The sequence below is a fragment of the Arachis hypogaea genome, chromosome 6 (assembly GCF_003086295.3).
Source record: "Arachis hypogaea cultivar Tifrunner chromosome 6, arahy.Tifrunner.gnm2.J5K5, whole genome shotgun sequence".
NCBI classification, from domain to species: Eukaryota; Viridiplantae; Streptophyta; class Magnoliopsida; order Fabales; family Fabaceae; genus Arachis; species Arachis hypogaea.
In genome coordinates, this window is record NC_092041.1 from 74,759,532 (window position 1) to 74,777,636 (window position 18,105).

Genomic DNA, 18,105 nt, shown 5'->3' on the forward strand with positions numbered 1-18,105 from the left:
TTCAGATAGGCATATGGAGATGCTGTGCTCCTCCTGAATCTCTGCTTTCCTACTGCTTTTATCCAATTTTATCACTCCCTTCTATGGCAAGCTGTATGTAGGGCATCACTGTTGTCAATGGCTACATCCCATCCTCTCAGTGAAAAAGGTCCAAATGCTCTGTCACAGCACGGCTAATCATCTGTCGGTTCTCAATCAGGTTGGAGTAGAATCCCTTGATTCTTTTGCGTCTGTCACTAACGCCCAGCCTTCAGGAGTTTGAAGCTCGTCATAGTCATTTGATTCCGGAATCCTACTCGGAATACCACAGACAAGGTTAGACCTTCCGGATTCCCATGAATGCCGCCATCAATTCTAGCTTATACCACGAAGATTCTAATTAAGGAATCCAAGAGATATGCGCCCGGTCTAGGGTAGAACGGAAGTGGTTGTCAATCACGCGTGTTCATAGGTGAGAATGATGATGAGTGTCATGGATCATCACATTCATCAAGTTGAAGTGCAACGAATATCTTAGAATAGGAATAATTCGAATTGGATAGAAAATAATAGTAATTGCATTGAAACTTGAGGTACAGCAGAGCTCCACACCCTTAATCTATGGTGTGTAGAAACTCCACCGTTGAAAATACATAAGTGAAAGGTTCAGGCATGGCCGAATGGCCAGCCCCCCAAAACGTGATCAATAGTCTCCTTAGATGAAGAATAAAATAAAACTGAGACCAAAGATGTCTAATACAATAGTAAATTATCCTATTTATACTAGACTAGCTACTAGGGTTTATATGAGTAAGTAATTGGTGCATAAATCCACTTCCGGGGCCCACTTGGTGTGTGTTTGGGCTGAGCTTGATCTATCCACGAGCTGAGGCTTCTTTTGGAGTTGAACACTGATGAGCGGATATTTTATACGCTTTTTGGGGGTAATTTCATGTAGATTTTAGTATGTTTTAATTAGATTTTAGTAGAATATTATTAGTTTTTAGGCAAAAATCATATTTCTAGACTTTACTATGAGTTTGTGTGTTTTTCTGTGATTTCAGGTATTTTATGGCTGAAATTGAGGGAGTTGAGCAAAAATCTGAGTTAGGCTGAAAAAGGACTGCTGATGCTGTTGGATCCTGACCTCCCTGCACTCGGAATGGATTTTTTAAAGCTACAGGAGTCCAATTGGCGCGCACTTAATGGCGTTGGAAAGTAGACATCCAGGGCTTTCTAGCAATATATAATAGTTTATACTTTGCACGAAGATAGACGACGTAACTTGGCGTTGAACGCCAAGTACATGCTGCTGTCTGGAGTTAAACGCCAGAAACACGTCATGATCCGGAGTTGAACGCCCAAAACACGTTATAACTTGGAGTTCAACTCCAAGTAAAGCCTCAGCTCGTGGATAGCTTTAGTCTCAGCCCCAGCACACACCACGTGGGCCCCAGAAGTGGATTTCTGCACCAATTATCTTAGTTTACTCATATTCTGTAAACCTAGGTTACTAGTTTACTATTTAAACAACTTTTAGAGACTTATCTTGTACCTCATGACATTTTCAGATCTGAATTATATAATTTTTGACGGCATGAGTCTCTAAACTCCATTGTTGGGGGTGAGGAGCTCTGCAGCGTCTCGATGAATTAATGCAATTACTTTTGTTTTCCATTCAAACACGCTTGTTCTTATCTAAGATGTTCATTCGCGCTTAATTATGGAGAAGGTGATGATCCGTGACACTCATCACCTTCCTCAATCCATGAACGTGTGCCTGACAACCACCTCCATTCTACATCAGATTGAATGAGTATCTCTTAGATTCCTTAATCAGAATCTTCGTGGTATAAGCCGGATTGATGGCGGCATTCATGAGAATCCGGAAAGTCTAAACCTTGTCTGTGGTATTCCGAGTAGGATTCTGGGATTGAATGACTGTGACGAGCTTCAAACTCCTGAAGGCTGGGCTTTAGTGACAGACGCAAAAGAATCAATGGATTCTATTCCAACCTGATTGAGAACCGACAGATGATTAGCCGTGCTGTGACAAAGCATTTGGACCATTTTCACTGAGAGGATGGGAAGTAGCCATTAACAACTGTGACACCCTACATAGAGCTTGCCATGGAAGGAACCTTGCATGTGGGAAAAGGATTTCAAGGAAAAGTTGAAATTCAGAGGACAAAGCATCTCCAAAACTCCAACATATTCTCCATTATTAAAGTAACAACTATTTATTTTATGCTCTTTTTACTTTATACGAGGCTAAAGAACCCTATTGGTATCCTGACTAAGATTAATAAAATAAACATAGCTTGCTTCAATCCAACAATCTCCGTGGGATTCGACCCTTACTCACGTAAGGTATTACTTGGACGACCCAGTGCACTTGCTGGTTAGTTGTGCGGATTGCAAAAAGTGTGATTGCAATTTCGTGCACCAAGTTTTTGGCGCCGTTGCCGGGGATTGTTCGAGTTTGAATAACTAAAGGTTTATTTTATTTCTTAGATTAGGAACAATTTATTTTTATTGTTATAGAGTCATTAAATCCTGATAGGATAGTTTCTTTTCAAAAATTTCTTTTCAAAAATATTATTTTTCTTAATTAGTTGTTAATTTTTCGTGAGTTTAGTGTCTTGTTCTAAGTTTGGTGTTAATTGCATATTTTATATTTTTCTTTGATTGAATCTTGTGCCAAACTCTAAGTTTGGTGTTTCCTTGTTAATTTTTCTTTAATTTTCAAAAATTTGTCTTGGTTTTCTAAAAATTTTAAGTTTGGTGTTCTTTCTTTTGTTCTTGGTGTTCTTGTGAATCTTCAAGGTGTTCTTGAGTCTTTCTTGTGTTTTGATCTTAAAATTTTTAAGTTTGGTGTTCCTTGGTATCTTCCCTCCAAAATTTTCGAAAATAAGGAGCATTGGATCTAAAATTTTAAGTCTTGTGTCTTTTGTGTGTTTTTCTCTTTCATCAAAAAAAAAATTCAAAATTCAAAAAATATCTTTCCTAACTAATTTTAAACTACATTTTCGAAAATTTTATAAAAAAAAAATTCAGATTTCAGTTTCAAAATATTTTCAATTTCTTTTATTTATTTCATTTTTATTTTATTTTATAAAATAAATTTTTATAAAATAAATAATATCAACATACATATCATCTCCTTTATTCCATCATGGAACTAAGTGGATGTGAACAGCCTAGGAGGACTCTGGGGTCATATGCTAACCCCACTACTGCTTCATATGGGAGTAGTATCTGTATACCCTCCATTGGAGTTAGTAGCTTTGAGTTGAATCCTCAGCTCATTATCATGGTGCAGCAAAGCTGCCAGTATTCTGGTCTTTCACAAGAAGAACCTACAGAGTTTCTGGCACAATTTTTGCAAATTGCTGACACAGTACATGATAAGGAAATAGATCAGGATGTCTACAGATTATTACTGTTTCCATTTGCTGTAAAAGATCAAGCTAAGAGGTGGTTAAATAACCAGCCTAAGAACAGCATAAAAACATGGAAACAGCTGTTAGAAAAATTCCTGAATCACTATTTCCTTCCAAAACGGATGACACAGCTAAGGCTAAGCATCCAAGGCTTCAAACAAGGAGATAATGAATCCCTTTATGATGCCTGGGAGAGATACAGAGAGATGCTAAGAAAATGCCCCTCTGAAATGTTTTCAGAATGGGTGCAATTAGACATCTTCTACTATGGGCTTACAGAAAAAGCTCAGATTTCTCTAGATCACTTAGCTGGTGGATCTATACATATGAGAAAAACAATTGAAGAAGCTCAAGAGCTTATTGATACAGTTGCCAGAAATCAGCATCTGTACCTCAGCAGTGAACCTTCCATGAAAGAAGAAGCTAAAACAGTAACTGCTGAACTCAGTCTTGTAGATCAGGCTAATGAATTCAATCAGCAATTAGACTTTCTAACTCAGCAGCTAGCCGAATTCAAGGAAATACTACAGGAAACAAGAATGCTAACAGGAACATGGAAGTACAGTTAAGGCAAACAGAAAAGCAACTGTCCAAACAAATAGTAGAAGAATGCCAAGTAGTTCAATTAAGAAGTGGGAAAACATTAAATACCTCACTTCAAAGCAGCAGGAAGCCAAGAAATGAACAAATGGCTACTCAAAATGCCTCTGAGGACAATCAGAGCCCAGAGAGGAATAATGCTGGCGCTGAACGCCCAGACCATGCTCATTCCTGGCGTTCAACGCCAGAAACAAGCATGAATCCGGTGTTGAACGCCCAAAGGGAGCACAGTTCTGGCGTTCAGACGCCAGTAACAAATAAGGAGTTGGCGTCTAATGCCACTCCAACTTCCACCCCTGGCATTCAAACGCTAATGGGGGATCAGTCACATACAAGTGCTGATAACAACCTTCCTAAAAAGGCTTCCCAACCCACTTCTGTAGGTAATAAACCTGCAGCAACTAAGGTTGAGGAATATAAAGCCAAAATGCCTTATCCTCAAAAACTCCGCCAAGCGGAATAGGATAAGCAATTTGCTCACTTTGCAGACTATCTCAGGACTCTTGAAATAAAGATTCCGTTTGCAGAAGCACTTGAGCAAATACCCTCTTATGCTAAGTTCATGAAAGAGATCTTAAGTCTTAAGAAGGATTGGAGGGAGACTGAAAAAGTTTACCTCATTGAAGAATGTAGTGCAGTCATTCTGAAAAGCTTACCTGAGAAGCTTAAAGATCCTGGGAGCTTCATGATACCATGCACATTAGAGGGTAACTGCACCAAGACAGCTCTATGTGATCTTGGGGCAAGTATCAACCTAATACCTACATCTACTATCAGAAAGCTTGGTTTGACTGAAGAAATCAAACCAACCAGGATATGTCTTCAACTCGCTGATGGCTCCATTAAATACCCATCAGGTGTGATTGAAGACATGATTGTCAAGGTAGGGCCATTTGCCTTTCCTACTGACTTTGTGGTGCTGGAAATGGAGGAGCACAAGAGTGCAACTCTCATTCTAGGAAGACCTTTCCTAGCAACTGGCCGAACCCTCATTGACGTCCAAAAAGGGGAAGTAACCTTGAGAGTCAATGAGGAGGAGTTCAAGTTGAATGTTGTCAAAGCCATGCAACATCCAGACACCCCAAATGACTGCATGAATGTTGATATTATTGACTCTCTGGTAAGAGAGGTCAATATGGCTGAGAGTCTCGAATTAGATCTAGAGGACATCTTTAAAGATGTTCAGCCTGATCTGGAGGAATCAGAGGGAATAGTAGAACCTCTGAAAATCCCTCAGGAAGAGGAGACACCTCCTAAACCCGAGCTCAAACCATTACCACCATCCCTAAAATATGCATTCTTGGGAGAAGGTGATACCTTTCCTGTAATCATAAGCTCTACCCTAGAGCCACAGGAAGAGGAAGCACTAATTCAAGTGCTAAGGACACACAAGACAGCTCTTGGGTGGTCCATCAGTGATCTCAAGGGCATTAGCCCAGCCAGATGCATGCACAAGATCTTACTGGAGGGTGACGCCAAGCCAGTGGTTCAACCACAAAGGCGGCTGAATCCAGCCATGAAGGAAGTTGTGCAGAAAGAGGTCACTAAGCTACTAGAGGCTGGGATTATATATCCTATTTTTGATAGCCCCTGGGTAAGCCCTGTCCAAGTCGTCCCTAAGAAAGATGGCATGATAGTGGTTCATAATGAAAAAAATGAACTTGTTCCTACAACAACAGTTACAGGGTCGCGTATGTGTATTGATTATAGAAGGCTCAATACAGCCACCCGAAAGGATCATTTTCCTTTACCATTCATAGACCAGATGCTAGAAAGACTAGCAGGTCATGAATACTACTGCTTCCTGGATGGATATTCAGGTTATAATCAAATTGCAGTAGATCCCCAGGATCAAGAGAAAATGGCATTCACATGTCCATCTAGAGTATTTGCATACAGAAGGATGCCATTTGGCTTGTGCAATGCACCTGCAACCTTTCAAAGGTGCATGCTCTCTATCTTCTCTGATATGGTGGAGAAGTTTCTGGAAGTCTTCATGGATGACTTTTCAGTATTTGGAGACTCATTCAGCTCCTGCCTTAACCATTTAGCACTTGTTCTAAAAAGATGCCAAGAGACCAACCTAGTTTTAAACTGGGAAAAATGTCACTTTATGGTGACTGAAGGGATAGTCCTTGGGCACAAAATTTCAAACAAGGGAATAGAGGTGGATCAAGCTAAGGTAGAGGTAATTGAAAAATTACCACCACCTGCCAATGTTAAGGCAATCAGAAGCTTTCTGGGGCATGCAGGATTCTATAGGAGGTTTATAAAGGATTTTTCAAAAATCGCCAAACCTCTGAGCAATCTGCTAGCTGCTGACACGCCATTTGTGTTTGACACAAAGTGTTTGCAGGCGTTTGAGACCCTAAAAGCTAAGCTAGTCACAGCACCAGTTATTTCTGCACCAGACTGGACATTACCCTTTGAACTAATGTGTGATGCCAGTGACCACACCATCGGTGCAGTATTGGGACAGAGGCATAACAAGCTTCTGCATGTCATTTATTATGCTAGCAGTGTTTTAAATGATGCCCAGAAAAATTACACAATCACAGAAAAAGAATTACTTGCAGTGGTTTATGCTATTGACAAGTTTAGATCCTACTTAGTAGGATCAAAAGTGATTGTGTACACTGACCATGCTGCTCTTAAATATCTACTCACAAAGCAGGATTCAAAGCCCAGGCTCATAAGATGGGTGTTGCTTCTGCAAGAGTTTGATATAGAAATAAGAGACATAAAAGGAACAGAGAATCAAGTAGCTGATCACCTGTCCCGGATAGAACCAGTAGCAGGAGCATCCCTCCTTCCTACTGAGATCTCTGAAACCTTTCCGGATGAGCAATTGTTTGCTGTTCAGGAAGCACTGTGGTTTGCAGACATTGCAAACTATAAGACACAAGGTTCTCCTTTTGTAACCATGGAGAGGAAGCATGAAAAGCTTCTCTCACTGCAGAGTCAACCAAAGCCCCCACAGTCCAACTCTAAGTTTGGTGTTGGGAGGCCACAACCAAACTCTAAGTTTGGTGTTGAACCCCCACATTCAAACTCTAAGTTTGATGTTGGGAGGTCCCAACCTTGCTCTGATTATCTGTGAGACTCCATGAGAGCTCACTGTCCAGCTAAGGACAATAAAGAAGCGCTTGCTGGGAGGCAACCCAGCCATTCACAAAATTTAATTTTATTTGTTTTTGCTAATTAATTTTTACAAGTATATGTCAAAGTATCTTCAAAAGGTAAAATAGCAATTGATTGGATTCACAGAGTTACAAGGGAATTTGGAAGCTCACTGGCGTGAAAGAGCCAGTAAGAAACATTTTGGGTGTTGAACGCCCAAAAGAAGCACCCACTGGGCGTTCAACGCCAGTAAGGGTAGCCATCTGGGCGTTAAACGCCAGAAAGGAGCATCTTCTGGGCGTTGAACGCCAGAAAGAAGCACCTTCTGGGCGTTCAGAAAAACACCCAGTGACAAAGGAATTCCTGGCGTTCAACGCCAGAAAGAAGCAACAGTTGGGCGTTGAACGCCCAGGAGAAGCAGCAATTGGGCGTTAAACGCCCAAAACAAGCAGCATTTGGGCGTTTAACGCCAGAATGGTGGGGAGGAGGTAAAATTCGTTTTTCTTCACAAATTTTCTGATTTTTATGTTTCAATTCATAATTTCTTGCATAAACATGTTTTAAAATATCATCCTTCAATTCCAAAATTTTTAATCAAAACACTAATTTCTAAAATCCCTTTTTCAAAAATGTCAAATGTATCTTAATTCATAAGCACAGATCTTTTTCCAATCCAAATCTTTTTCAAATCTTTTTCAACTCATCATATCTTTTGGATTTCGAAATTGCCTCTCCCTCTATTCCTCTCCTTTTCTTTCTTTTGCTTGAGGACAAGCAAACCTCTAAGTTTGGTGTGAGTTGCCATGATCACTGAGCTAAAACTCATCAAGATCATGGCACCTAAGGGAACAGGAAGAGCAAGGATGTGAACTGAAGGAACTAAAGCGTTAGAAGATATTCCTTCAAGGACCAAGCACCCCACAGACTAGAGGAACATCCACTTCCCAAATACAGGTTGTTAAGTTCTAATTTTAAGTTTTAACTCTGTGATAGTATTTTTATAGAAATTTACCTTAGAAGTTATATAGGAGTAGTAGTAATTAGTATCTCTATTTTGATTTTATCTCCAATTAAGCTATAATTTATTTTTCTCATCATTATCAAACATGAATAAATTAGTAGATTCTTAGAATAAAGAGGCAATATTTTTTCGAGTTCTTAATAAAGAAAATTCTAATTATTTATATGTGGTGGCAATACTTTTTGTCTTCTGAATGAATGCCTGAACAGTGCATATTTTTGATATTGAATTTTATGAATGTTAAAATTGTTGGCTCCTGAAAGAATGATGAACAAGAGAAATGTTATTGATGATCTGAAAAATCATGAAATTGATTCTTGAAGCAAGCAAAAGCAGTGAAAAACAAGCTTGCGAAAAAAAAATTTACAAGGAATCATTGGATCAAGAAAGGGAATAAAAGCCAATAGCCCTTAAGGCAAGGGTGAAAAGGATCCAAGGCTTTGAGCATCAGTGGATAGGAGGGCCCAAGGAAATAGTTCCAGGCCTAAGCGGCTAAATCAAGCTGTCCCTAACCATGTGCTTGTGGCATGCAGGTCCAAGTGAAAAACTTGAGACTGAGTGGTTAAAGTCATGATCTAAAGCAAAAAGAGTGTGCTTAAGAGCTCTAGACACCTCTAACTGGGGACTTTAGCAAAGCTGAGTCACAATCTGAAAAGGTTCACCCAGTCATGTGTCTGTGGCATTTATGTATTCGGTGGTAATACTGGAAAACAAAGTGCTTAGGGCCACGGCCAAGACTCATAAAGTAACTGTGTTCAAGAATCAACATACTACACTAGGAGAATCAATAATATTATCTGAATTCTGAGTTCTTATGGATGCCAATCATTCTGAATTTCAAAGGATAAAGGGAGATGCCAAAACTGTTCAGAAACAAAAAGCTACTAGCCCCGCTCATCTAAATTAGAATCTGAGCTTCACTTAAAACTCGGAGATTTTATTAATCCTTAAATTCTTTTTATCCTATTTTATTCATCTAGTTTCTTGGGGACAAGCAACAGTTTAAGTTTGGTGTTGTGATGAGCGGATATTTTATACGCTTTTTGGGGGTAATTTCATGTAGATTTTAGTATGTTTTAATTAGTTTTTAGTAGAATATTATTAGTTTTTAGGCAAAAATTATATTTCTGGACTTTACTATGAGTTTGTGTGTTTTTCTGTGATTTCAGGTATTTTCTGGCTGAAATTGAGGGAGTTGAGCAAAAATCTGAGTTAGGCTGAAAAAGGACTGCTGATGCTGTTGGATCCTGACCTCCCTGCACTCGGAATAGATTTTTTAGAGCTACAGGGATCCAATTGGCGCGCTCTCAACGGCGTTGGAAAGTAGACATCCAGGGCTTTCCAGAAATATATAATAGTTCATACTTTGCGCGAAGATAGACGACGTAACTTGGCATTGAACGCCAAGTACATGCTGCTGTCTGGAGTTAAACGCCAGAAACACGTCATGATCCGGAGTTGAATGCCCAAAACATGTTATAACTTGGAGTTCAACTCCAAGTAAAGCCTCAGCTCGTGGATAGCTTTAGTCTCAGCCCCAACACACACCACGTGGGCCCCAGAAGTGGATTTCTGCACCAATTATCTTAGTTTACTCATATTCTGTAAACCTAGGTTACTAGTTTACTATTTAAACAACTTTTAGAGACTTATCTTGTACCTCATGACATTTTCAGATCTGAATTATATACTTTTTGACGGCATGAGTCTCTAAACTCCATTGTTGGGGGTGAGGAGCTCTGCAGCGTCTCGATGAATTAATGCAATTACTTTTGTTTTCCATTCAAACACGCTTGTTCTTATCTAAGATGTTCATTCGCGCTTAATTATGGAGAAGGTGATGATCCGTGACACTCATCACCTTCCTCAATCCATGAACGTGTGCCTGACAACCACCTCCGTTCTACATCAGATTGAATGAGTATCTCTTAGATTCCTTAATCAGAATCATCGTGGTATAAGCCGGATTGATGGCGGCATTCATGAGAATCCGGAAAGTCTAAACCTTGTCTGTGGTATTCCGAGTAGGATTCTGGGATTGAATGACTGTGACGAGCTTCAAACTCCTGAAGGCTGGGCGTTAGTGACAGATGCAAAAGAATCAATGGATTCTATTCCAACCTGATTGAGAACCGACAGATGATTAGCCGTGCTGTGACAGAGCATTTGGACCATTTTCATTGAGAGGATGGGAAGTAGCCATTGACAACGGTGACACCCTACATAGAGCTTGCCATGGAAGGAACCTTGCGTGTGGGAAAAGGATTTCAAGGAAAAGTTGAAATTCAGAGGACAAAGCATCTCCAAAACTCCAACATATTCTCCATTATTAAAGTAACAACTATTTATTTTATGCCCTTTTTACTATATACGAGGCTAAAGAACCCTATTGGTATCCTGACTAAGATTAATAAAATAAACATAGCTTGCTTCAATCCAACAATCTCCGTGGGATTCGACCCTTACTCACGTAAGGTATTACTTGGACGACCCAGTGCACTTGCTGGTTAGTTGTGCGGATTGCAAAAAGTGTGATTGCAATTTTGTGCACCAAACGCCAAGTTGTAACGTGTTTTGGGCATTCAACTCCGGGTCGTGACGTGTTTCTGGCGTTTTACTCCAGACAGCAACATGAAACTGGCGTTGAGCGCCAGTTGACGTCGTCAATTCCCGAATAAAGTATGGACTATTATATATTGCTGGAAAGCTCTGGATATCTACTTTCCAACGCAGTTGAGAGCGTGCCATTTGGAGTTTTGTAGCTCCAGAAAATCTTTTTCGAGTGCAGGGAGGTCAGATTCCAACAGCATCAGCAGTCCTTTGTCAGCCTCCTATCAGAGTTTTGCTCAAGTCCCTCAATTTCAGCCAGAAATTACCTGAAATCATAGAAAAACATACAAACTCATAGTAAAGTCCAGAAATGTGAATTTAACATAAAAACTAATGAGAACATCCCTAAAAGTAGCTTGAACTTACTAAAAACTACCTAAAATCAATGCCAAAAAGCGTATAAATTATCCGCTCATCACTTCTTCAGATGAAGAGATCCTCCAGCAGAGCTAACCGATGACATCTTGGACAGTTCAGATAGACCATCATAGAAGATACCTATGATGCTCCATTCAGAAAGCATGTCAGAAGGACACTTTCTGATCAATTGTTTGTATCTTTCCCAAGCTTTATAGAGGGATTCACCTTCCTTCTGTCTGAAGGTTTGGACTTCCACTATAAGCTTACTTAATTTTTGAGGTGGAAAGAACTTTGCTAAGAAGGCATTGACTAGCTTTTCCCAAGAGTTCAGGCTTTCTTTAGGTTGTGAGTCCAACCATATCCTAGCTCTGTCTCTTACAGCAAAAGGGAATAGCATAAGTCCGTAGACCTCAGTGTCAACCCCATTGGTCTTGATAGTGTCACAGATTTGCAAGAATTCAGCTAAAAACTAATGAGGATCTTCCAATGGAAGTCCATGCAACTTGCAATTATGTTGCATTAGAGAAACTAATTGAGGCTTAAGCTCAAAGTTGTTTGCTCCAATGGCAGGGATGGAGATGCTTCTCCCATAGAAGTCGGGAGTAGGTGCAGTAAAGTCACCCAGCACCTTCCTTGCATTGTTGTCATTGTTGTTGTTTTTGGCTGCCATGTCTTCTTCTTTGAAGAATTCTGTTAGGTCCTCTACAGAGAGTTGTGCTTTAGCTTCTCTTAGCTTTCGCTTCAAGGTCCTTTCAGGTTCAGGGTCAGCTTCAACAAGAATGCTTTTGTCTTTGCTCCTGCTCATATGAAAGAGAAGAGAACAAGAAAATATGGAGTCCTCTATGTCACAGTATAGAGATTCCTTGAGGTGTCAGAGGAAAAGAAAAATAGAAGGAAGAGGTAGAAGAATTTGAACTTAGAAAGATAGAGTTCGAATTGTGCATTGAGGAGGAGTGTTAGTCCATAAATAGAAGGATGTGAAAAGAGGGGAAGAATTAAAGTAAAAGATTTTAAAATAATTAAAAGAAATTTTGAAAATTTGATTGATGATTTTCGAAAACTAAGATTGAGAAAGAAATAAAGTGATTTTTGAAATAGATTTTGAACTTAGAAATCAAAAAGATATATTGAAAACTATTTTGAAAAAGATGTGATTAAGAAGATATGATTGAAAAGTTATGGTTTTAAAAAGATATGATTGAAAAGATATGATTGAAAAATAATTTAAAAAGATTTGATTTTTTTTTAAATTAATGAATTGACTAACAAGAAAAGATATGATTCAAATATTAAACCTTTCTCAACAGATAAGGCAACATACTTGAAATGTTGAATCAAATCATTAATTGTTAGCAATTATTTTTGAAAATGAAGAGAAATTAATTTTGAAAAGATATGATTTGAAAAAGATTTGATTTTGAAAAATTTTGAAAACTTGAAAAAAATTTGCATTAAAAACAAAATCTTCCCGCTTGTGCCATCCTGGCGTTAAACGCCCAGAATGGCATCCATTCTGGCGTTTAACGCCCAAAATGCTACCCTTTTGGGCGTTAAACGCCAGTTTTCCTTCCTTACCGGGCGTTTTGAACGCCCAGCTTTTTCTGTGTAATTCCTCTGCTGTATGTTCTGAATCTTCAATTCTCTGTATTATTGACTTGAAAAGACACAAATTAAAAATTTTTTGGATTTTTAATAATGAGGAATAATCAAAATGAAACTAAGATCAAATAAACAATGCATGCAAGACACCAAACTTAGAAGTTTGTATACTACTGACATTAACAAATTGAGAATGCATATGAGAAACAACAAAACACCAAGGCAAGAGAATTTAAAGATCAGAGCAAGGAAATCATCAAGAACAACTTGAAGATCAATGAAGACACATGAATGAATTCGAAAAATGCAAGAAGAACAGAAACATACAATTGACACCAAACTTAAAATGAGACACTAAACTCTAACAAGAAATGTTTTTGGTTTTTATGATTTTGTAATTTTTTTTGGATTTTTTGAAAATTATATGGAAAAGAAAATAAAGAGATTCAAAAATTTTAATAAGAATTCCAGGAATCATGCAATGTTAGTCTAAAGCTTTAGTCTAAAAAGATTAAACATGGCTTGCCAAGCTTCAGCAGGACATTACATTCAAGAGCTAAATTGATGAAAATCAATCAGCTTTGGTGATGATAAGAACATCACCTTGAAACTCTAGAATTCATTCTTAAAAATTCCGAAGAAAAATACCTAATCTAAGCAACAAGATGAACCGTCAGTTGTCCAAACTCAAACAATCCCCGGCAACGGCGCCAAAAACTTGGTGCACAAAATTGTGATCATCAATGGTGCCATCAACATGGTACGCTCAATTGCAATCTCAACTCTTTATCACAACTTCGCACAACTAACCAGCAAGTGCACTGGGTCGTCTAAGTAATAAACCTTACGCGAGTAAAGGTCGATCCCACGGAGATTGTTGGTATGAAGCAAGCTATGGTCATCTTGTAAATCTCAGTCAGGCAGAATCAAATGGTTATAGATGATTTATGAATAAAGCATAAAATAAAGATAGAGATACTTATGTAATTCATTGGTGAGAATTTCAGATAAGCGTATGGAGATGCTCTGTCCCTTCCGTCTCTCTGCTTTCCTACTATCTTCATCCAATCCTTCTTACTCCTTTCCATGGCAAGCTGTATGTTGGGAATCACCGTTGTCAATGGCTACAATCCCGTCCTCTCAGTGAAAATGTTTAACGCGCTCTGTCACAGCACGGCTAATCATCTGTCGGTTCTCAATCAGGTTGGAATAGAATCAAGTGATTCTTTTGCGCCTGTCACTAACGCCCAGCCTTCAGGAGTTTGAAGCTCGTCACAGTCATTCAATCCTCAAATCCTACTCAGAATACCACAGACAAGGTTTAGACCTTCCGGATTCTCCTGAATGCCGCCATCAATTCTAGCTTATACCACGAAGATTCCGATTAAGGGATCCAAGAGATATCCACTCAATCTAAGGTAGAAAGGAGGTGGTTGTAAGGCACACGTTCATAGGTGAGAATGATGATGAGTGTCACAGATCATCACATTCATCAAGTTGAGGAACAAGTGATATCTTAGAACAAGAATAAGCCGAATTGAATAGAAGAACAATTGTAATTGCATTAATACTCGAGGTACATCAGAGCTCCACTCCTTAATATATGGTGTGTAGAAACTCCACCGTTGAAAATACATAAGTGATAATGGTGATCATTGGCTTCGACCCCAGAGAGGGAACCAGAAGAACCAAGATGTCTAATATAATAGCAAAAGGTCCTATTTGTAGAGAACTAGTAGCTTAGGGTTTACAAAGATGAGTAAATGACATAAAAATCCACTTCCGGGCCCACTTGATGTGTGCTTGGGCTGAGAATTGAAGCTTTCATGTGTAGAGACTTTTCTTGGAGTTAAACGCCAGCTTTTGTGACAATTTGGGCGTTTAACTCCCATTCTTGTGCCAGTTCCGGCGTTAAACGCCAAAATTCTTGAGCTGATTTGGAACGTCGGTTTGGCCATTAAATCTCGGGCAAAGTATGAACTATTAAACATTGTTGGAAAGCCCAGGATGTCTACTTTCCAACGCAATTGAGAGCGCGCCAATTGGGCTTCTGTAGCTCCAGAAAACCACTTCGAGTGCAGGGAGGTCAGAATCCAACAGCCTGCAGTCCTTTTCAGCCTCTGAATCAGATTTTTGCTCAGGTCCCTCAATTTCAGCCAGAAAATACCTGAAATCATAGAAAAACACACAAACTCATAGTAAAGTCTAGAAAAGTGAATTTTAAATAAAAACTAATAAAAATATAATAAAAACTAACTAAAACATACTAAAAATATACTAAAAACAATGCCAAAAAGCGTATAAATTATCCGCTCATCATAGCCATTGACAACAGTGTTGCCTTACATACAGCTTGCCATGGAAAGGAATAAGAAGGATTGAAGGAAGGCAGTAGGAAAGCAGAGATTCAACAGGGACAAGCATCTCCATACACTTATCTGAAATTCCCACCATTGAATTACATGAGTAACGCTATCTTTATTTTCTGCTTTATTTACTATTAGAAAACTCCATAAGATTTATTATCCGCCTAACTGAGATTTACAAGATGACCATAGCTTGCTTCCTACCAACAATCTCCGTGGGATCGACCCTTACTCACGTAAGGTATTACTTGGACGACCCAGTACACTTGCTGGTTAGTTGTGCGGAGTTGTGACTAAGTGTGATTCACGTTGAGAGCGCTACCAAGTTTTTGGCACCATTGTTGATTATCACAATTTCGTGCACCATCTAGTCTAGAGCTTGGAGAAACACCAATAACTTGGAAGATCTACATTAATAGATCCTCCAACAAAGTCGACAGCGAGGCCGGAGTAATCCTAGAGAATGAAGAAAGCACCACAATATAACTCTCTTTAAAATTCAATTTCCTGGCATCCTATTATTAAGCAGAATAGGAGGCGATGCTAGCAGGATTATGACTTGGTAAAAAAGTAGGAGCGACTAAAGTGCTTGTCATCAGTGATTCACAAGTCCTCACATCACAAATAAATAGAGGTTACAAAAAGAAAGACCTCAACCTAAAGCAATATCTACAGAAGGTCTTGAGCTTGTTTGCTGATTTCTATGAGGTCGAAGTAACATAGCAAGAGAGTAAAATAACTGAGCTGGTGCCTTAGCAAAACTTGCAAGTACTAAGCCATGAAGAAATAAAAAAAGCCTAATATAAGAAAATCTTCAAGTTCCTTCTAGTGCCAATAACTCGGACCTACCAGTGTTAACAGTGACAAGCAATAGGATGGATGAACCCTATTTTAGAGCACCTTAAGTTTGACATCCTCCCTACTGACCAACAGAAAGCTAAAAAGCTCGTCTGTAATGCCCAATACTTCACCTTAGTATGAGGGACCCTCTACAAAAGGGAAATTATTACACCATTGCTCAAGTGTATCCCTACATCTAAAATTGAGAAAGTGCTAGAAGAAGTCCATGTAGGTACCTATGGAAACCATCTCAGAGCACGGTCATTAACTAAAAAAAAAAATACTCCGAGCAGGGTTTTATTGACCTACTTTGTAGAAAGATGGCACTGCATATGTGCAGAAATGCCTGACTTATCAACTCCACACTAACTTTCATGTAGCACCACCCAAAGAGCTCATTGGTAGCGCGAAATTGTGAACAATACTTTTCACAACTCTCATAATCCCCGGTCATGAACCCCAAAAACTTGGTGTTCAATACCATGGCATTACACAACTTCGCACAACTAACCAGCAAGTGCACTGGGTCGTCCAAGTAATAAACCTTACGCGAGTAAGGGTCGATCCCACGGAGATTGTTAGTATGAAGCAAGCTATGGTCATCTTGTAAATCTTAGTCAGGCAAACTCAAATGGATATGGTGATGAACGAAATAAACATAAAGATAAAGATAGAGGTACTTATGTAATTCAATGGTAGGAACTTCAGATAAGCGCATGAAGATGCCTTCCCTTCCGTCTCTCTGCTTTCCTACTGCCTTCATCCAATCCTTCTTACTCCTTTCCATGGCAAGCTTATGTAGGGTTTCACCGTTGTCAGTGGCTACCTCCCATCCTCTCAGTGAAAACGTTCCTATGCTCTGTCACAGCATGGCTAATCATCTGTCGGTTCTCGGTCAGGCCGGAATAGAATCCAGCGATTCTTTTGCGTCTGTCACTAACGCCCCACCTGCTAGGAGTTTAAAGCACGTCACAGCCATTCAATCATTGAATCCTACTCAGAATACCACAGACAAGGTTAGACCTTCCGGATTCTCTTGAATGCCGCCATCAGTTCTAGCCTATACCACGAAGACTCTGATCTCACGAAATGGTTGGCTCGGTTGTCAGGCGAGCACTCGGTTGTCAGGCGATCAACCATGCATCGTGCAATTAGGAATCCAAGAGATATTCACCCAATCGAAGGTAGAACGGAGGTGGTTGTCAGTCACACGTTCATAGGTGAGAATGATGATGAGTGTCACGGATCATCACATTCATCAAGTTGAAGAACAAGTGATATCTTAGAACAAGAACAAGCGGAATTGAATGGACGAACAATAGTAATTGCATTAATACTCGAGGTACAGCAGAGCTCCACACCTTAATCTATGGTGTGTAGAAACTCCACCGTTGAAAATACATAAGAACAAGGTCTAGGCATGGCCGAATGGCCAGCCTCCCAATGATCTAAGATAGCATAAAAATGAAGATAGCTACCAAAGTCTCTATCATGATCTAAGAACTAGATGTCCAAAGATGAAAATACAATAGTAAAAGGTCCTACTTATAGAGAACTAGCAGCCTAAGGTTTACAGAAATGAGTAATGACATAAAAATCCACTTCCGGGCCCACTTGGTGTGTGCTTGGGCTGAGCAATGAAGCATTTTCGTGTAGAGACTCTTCTTGGAGTTAAACGCCAGCTTTAGTGCCAGTTTGGGCGTTTAACTCCCATTTGGGTGCCAGTTCTGGCGTTTAACGCTGGGATTTCTGAGGGTGACTTTGGACGCCGGTTTGGGCCATCAAATCTTGAGCAAAATATGGATTATCATATATTGCTGGAAAGCCCAGGATGTCTACTTTACAACGCCGTTAAGAGCGCGCCAATTGGGTTTCTGTAGCTCCAGAAAATCCACTTCGAGTGCAGGGAGGTCAGAATCCAACAACATCTGCAGTCCTTTTTAGTATCTGAATCAGATTTTTGCTCAGGTCCCTCAATTTCAGCCAGAAAATACCTGAAATCACAGAAAAACACACAAACTCATAGTAAAGTCCAGAAAAGTGAATTTTAACTAAAAACTAATAAAAATCTACTAAAAACTAACTAGATCATACCAAAAACATACTAAAAACAATGCCAAAAAGCGGACAAATCATCCGCTCATCACAACACCAAACTTAAATTGTT